Source organism: Aquarana catesbeiana, linkage group LG01, assembly GCF_042186555.1.
Source record: "Aquarana catesbeiana isolate 2022-GZ linkage group LG01, ASM4218655v1, whole genome shotgun sequence".
Taxonomy (NCBI): Eukaryota; Metazoa; Chordata; class Amphibia; order Anura; family Ranidae; genus Aquarana; species Aquarana catesbeiana.
In genome coordinates, this window is record NC_133324.1 from 640,946,723 (window position 1) to 640,952,722 (window position 6,000).

Genomic DNA, 6,000 nt, shown 5'->3' on the forward strand with positions numbered 1-6,000 from the left:
CAGTGGTCAGTGTATGTAGGTCAGTGTATGTAGGTTAGTGTATGCAGGTCAGGCAAATCAGTGTATGTAGGTCAGTGTATGTAGGTCAGTGGTCAGTGTATGTAGGTCAGTGTATGCAGGTCAGGCAGGTCAGTGTATGTAGGTCAGTGGTCAGTGTATGTAGGTCAGTGGTCAGTGTATGTAGGTCAGTGGTCAGTGTATGTAGGTCAGTGTATGTAGGTCAGTGTATGTAGGTCAGTGGTCAGTGTATGTAGGTCAGTGTATGTAGGTCAGTGGTCAGTGTATGTAGGTCAGTGTATGTAGGTCAGTGGTCAGTGTATGTAGGTCAGTGGTCAGTGTATGTAGGTCAGTGTATGTAGGTCAGTGGTCAGTGTATGTAGGTCAGTGTATGTAGGTCAGTGTATGTAGGTCAGTGTATGCAGGTCAGGTAGGTCAGTGTATGTAGGTCAGTGGTCAGTGTATGTAGGTCAGTGTATGTAGGTCAGTGTATGTAGGTCAGGCAGGTCAGTGTATGTAGGTCAGGCAGGTTGGTGCAATGGTCAGTGTCAGGCAGGTGTGTTTACTGCTGGTCAGCATTGATGGGCACTGGTAAGTCGCACAACCCCACCACCCAACCCCCAAAAAAAGCTGTGCCATTCACACACACACACACACCCCCCCCCCTGGTTTTTGGACTTCGGGCTGAAGCCCCTGGTCTTTTTGCCACCTAGCAACGCCCCTGGTCTCAGCCTTTAGCAGGTGTACAGGAGTCATTAGTTTGAGTAGAATTTATAACCTGCAGATGGTACTATCAGTGCATGGCAACGTTTCTGCGGACACCGTTCACAGATCATGTTCATGAATAACAGACTGAGCTCCTGAGTTACAGGAAATCCACAATTCACTATTTACATAAACTAGACATTTATGAGGACTTTCTGGTGCTGTCCAATGCTAAAAAGAGCAGCAACTTCATCCACCTACTTTTTTTTTTTTTAATCGCTTATGGTGAACTGTTAGGGATATACAGTAGGTGGTTATTTTCTAAAGGCAAGTAGGCTGTTCACTTTACAAATGAATTTTTGCTTTGCAAGGGAATTTTCCCCAGAGCTTAGTCAATGAGGAGAAGCTCTGCTGACTTCCATTATCCGATCATGTGCAAACAAAAATGCTGTTTTTTTTTACATTTTCCCTGCATATGTTTGGGTATTCTTTGCAAAGATAATTTTAATCACATTCGGTACGCTAAAAGAAAACTCTCTTGAGGATTCAACACCCTATTTGCCTTCAATAAATCAACCCCCATATCTCAGTTCTACATATTTGTTTCCAAAAAAAATGCATAGCCATGTGTAGCTGCTGCTCTTCTCAGAAAAAGACAAAGCAGGGTTTCTGCTGAATTTCAGCAATCATAAAATGTATTTTTTTTAGTTCACTAGGGAAATTTCCCTTCACTTCCTGTCCCGGGAGATGCAACAGGAAGTTAGAAGAAATCCCCCTAAAGTGAGGGAAATTCCCCTCTTAGACTGTTGTCCCTGGAACAGATGACCCTATTGGAAAGATTCCCCTTCCCAAAATTTGGACAGAGGATCTAACTATTCCATGATCTGTCCAAAACTTATTAGAAAGTTTTTGCCAAGAGGATCATTTTAAAGAGACCCTGCTACTTTGCCTATTCACGTATTCTTACTTAGGCATACTTCCTCACCTCCTCCCCAATGCAGCATGCTTGTCTCTCTAAGCTCTAACATTATAATATGTCAAAACAGATTGAATGGGCCTCATGATTGGCCACAAGACTTGAGCAGGTCATGGAGGCAACAAGGGAACAAGGCTAGGTAGGTATACACACCTGGCGAGACTGGCTACAGTATGTGCAGACACTGTCACATTATACTAAAGCCACGTCCAAACACTACAGGGATTGATAAAAGTATGCTGACCTTGCTTTCCTTTACATTTTGGTGGTTTTCAACCTTGGATGATGGGTTTTAAAGACTGACAAAAATGTTCATAATTTCACCTCAAAGCACAGCCTCTGAATTGATGGACTGTCCCTCTAATGATATCCTTGATTAATAGCAAACTGTTTCTACTTATGAAAACCTTGACATGCTGGAGCTTTTTTGCTGCACTAAGTTGGGAGCAAGCTGGCCAAAAAATACTTTTCTTGGGTTCAGGGGTTATTATGGGACTTACAGTTTCAAAGCTACCACCACTGCTCGGTGCAGTGGCGTCAAATCCTTAGACTTATGCCCCGTACATTCGGTCGGACTTTGTTCGGACATTCCGACATCAAAATCCTAGGATTTTTTCCGACGGATGTTGGCTCAAACTTGTCTTGCGTACACACGGTCACACAAATTTGTCGGAAAATCCGATCGTTCTAAACGCGGTGACGTAAAACACGTACGTTGGGACTATAAACAGGGCAGTGGCCAATAGCTTTCATCTCTTTATTTATTCTGAGCATGCGTGGCACTTTGTGCGTCGGATTTGTGTACACACGATCGGAATTTCCGACAACGGATTTTGTTGTCGGAAAATTTTATATCCTGCTCTCAAACTTTGTGTGTTGGAAAATCCAATGGAAAATGTGTGATGGAGCCTACACACGGTCAGAATTTCCAACAACAAGGTCCTATCACACATTTTCCATCGGAAAATCCGACCATGTGTACAGGGCATTATAGTGACACTAAACTATTTTTTCGTGAAATGGTTTCTTACTGTCTTTTTTCTGCCTTCTACCCTCCTATATGCTGTGGGACCTTGGAGAATGAACATAGCCATCCTCTAACATAGCATTTCTCAACCTTCACACGCCAGGAGAACCCATAAAATAACCCCCAGGTCTCAGAAATCAATTTATCTGGGGACAATGGGAAAAATGCCTTATACATTTGTAATCATTAGGAAGAATAAAACCCTTACAATGGTGGTCAGAATACCACTCTTACAGATAGCCATCAAAAATATTTGATGTCATGCTGCTGGCTTTGCCAAATGGGACTGGCCTGGAACTATGCAAGCCCCCAAAGAATGTGAGATCAATCAGCCACAGCTGAAGGAACCCATAGTAACCTCTGGTAACAGGAAGCTGGTTCATAGCAGCAAAAGGAAAAAAAGGAATTTGGAGATTTGGGGACAGCTGAGAACAACAGAAGACACTTTTTTTTGTTAAAAATACAAACTTTAATACATTTTTTTAACCGCTTGATGACCGTATACTGTACATATACAGCGGCAAGACAGCGCTCCTGCACAAGATCACATACCTAGCACTTCCGGGTCTGGGGCACACATGCACGCCGCCGGTCACCCGCTCCTGCTGTGATTAGCCACAGCAGGAGCTGATCTGCGGGTATAGCGGACTCGATGTCTTCTGCTACACATCGATCGTTAAGCAGAGAGCCAGGATGGCAATCTGCCTATGTAAACAAGGGAGATTATTGTTCTGTCAGTAAGGAAGGCAATAATCCTGTGTTCCTGCAAAGCAGGAACATAAATCAATGCCATCCTATAGTAAAATCAGCATAAATACAATGACAAAGCACATGTTAGGAACACATTTAACCCTTTGATTGTCCCTGATGTTAACCCCCTCCCAGCCAGTGTCAATAGTACAGTGACAGTGCATATTTTTAGCACTGACCACTGTATTAGTGTCGCTGGTCCCCAAAATGTGTCACAAGTGTCAGTTAGTTTCCCGATTTATACGCAGCAATATCGCAGGCCTGCTATAAGTCGCTGATCGCCGCCATTACTAGAAAAAATAAATATCAATTTCATAAACATATCCCATAGTTTGTAGACTTTACTTTAGCGCAAACCAATCAATATACGCTTACTGGGATTTTTTACCGAAAATATGTAGCAGAATACATATTGGCCTAAATTGATGAAAAAAAAAATGTTTTACATTTTTTATTGTATATGTTTTATACCAGAAAGTTTTTTTTTCAAAATTGTCAGTTCTTTTTTTTAGCACAAAAAATAAAAACTGCAGAGGTGATCAAATACCACCAAAAAGAAAGCTCTATTTGTGGGGAAAAAAGGACATACATTTTATTTGCAATTGTCAGTTAAAGTAACGCAGTGCCGTATCACAAAAAATGAAGGGGGGTAAACCTTCCAGAGGTCATTTGATTAAAGCAAATTTTAGTATCACATTCAGGCTGCATTACAAAGATGTAGAAAAAGCAGCAGAAAAAAACACCAAACTGGTGTTTAACATGGGTGCTACTGAAACAGCAAGTGTTCTAAGCCCACGTTCACATTGGGCCGATTTGGCATGAGATTTGACATGTCAAATTGCATGCCAAATCAGCAGCTATTGCTGGCAATAGCACCGTCCGAACCGGTGCGACGCAGACTTTGCGGTGCCGCATCAATTCCCAAAAGTAGGTCCAGCACTACTTTTTGCGACTTCGGGGGGTGATTTCAATAGACATCTATAACCCGCACAGATGTCTCTGAAATTGCTCCCGAAGTCGAGACTGACATGCGGGTATGAAATTGCGTGAGTTCAACTGAACTCGCACGATTTCTAACCCACAGTCAGCGTGAACCTGGGCTAAATGGAAGACTACCACTTGTCAGCATCAAGGGAGTATGTACATGTTTTCCACTTGTTAGATAAAAAACAGAAATCCTCTGTAAGATTTCCAATATCCTAATAACTTGTATGATTCCAAACAATCCTGCATTTTAAGGTGATCGTTGTTATTTTGATTTTGTGGAATAACCCAATAAATCAAACGGAAGGCATGAATCATGAATCATTTTATTCCTGTCTAGTGGGTAACTAAGCAAAGAGTTTACTTCCAATCCACATCAAAAAGTCTTTGTAACAGATCTCAACAAGGAACATCCTGTCTATACACACTAGATGGACAATGAAGGCAGTTGTTTTATCTGTGATCGGCTCAGCATGCTGTACAGATAAAGATAAAAAGTCAGATACATTTCATAAGTCTAGGTAAGAACACTGGCAAAAAGGTCAAAACTCACTCCATGTCCTGCAAACATTTGAGCATGCACTGTTACCCAAGCCTTTATAAACAGACAGACATTAAAGGCAAGAACAGAACAGACCGGCATATAGTTACTTCAATTCATAGAAAAAAATGAGGATCCTACAGTTCCATTATTTGTAGCCAGATTTATATGAAAAAGCAGTGCTATTCATACAATTGTTTAATAAAAAATACATGGCAGAAGCACTGGCACTTTTCATTTCATTTTCTTTTATTGCCCAGCTGCTGTGCACATAATTATAAAACAATATGTTTCATAGCTTATAAGAATTGCATCTTATCAATACATTTAGGCCAAAAAAGTTCTTGCGGGGTGCTGAGCAGATAGTCTGTCACTGTCTACTCACTGAAAACTGAGAACTGAGCGATCAGTGGCCTTTGATCGCTCAGTCCTCAGTCTTAGAGGCAGTGGGGGACAGATGCAGCATTGGACCAATGCTGCATCCATCTAGGTGAGTATGTATGTTTGTTTTTTTTACGTTCCTACTCATGCAAGTATTTGATCTTAAAAAATATGGACTCGTTTGGTCCTTCTTCGCCTGGGGATCATAGGAGGGCACTTTGCTCTGCACTTCTGTGACCCGTTTGCAGCCGACAGTGGGCTAAAGTCCACTGTATGCTGACATCACTAAGTCGGTCCAGGCTCTGGAAAGTTTCTGATTTTAAAGTGGAGATCCACCCAGATGCCATGTATGTGTGTTTGATTCTTTACATTCCGATTCATGCAAGTATGTGTTCTTAAAAAAATGATGAAGAGACACCTGTAAAGAACTTCCCCTGGGAGCAGCCAGCTTAGCAAAATACCTAACTTTCTCCCCATGCCAGCAAATTTTACTATGCTGCCCTGCCCAGCACTGCACAGCATTTGCAATGAAACCCTCCCTGCCAGGTCCCCTTCTTGCTGCGCATGCATGATGCGGACTAACTCTTTTTTATGGGTCAGCTTTACTCATGGTGGCCTCAAGTCATATTGCTGAAGCAG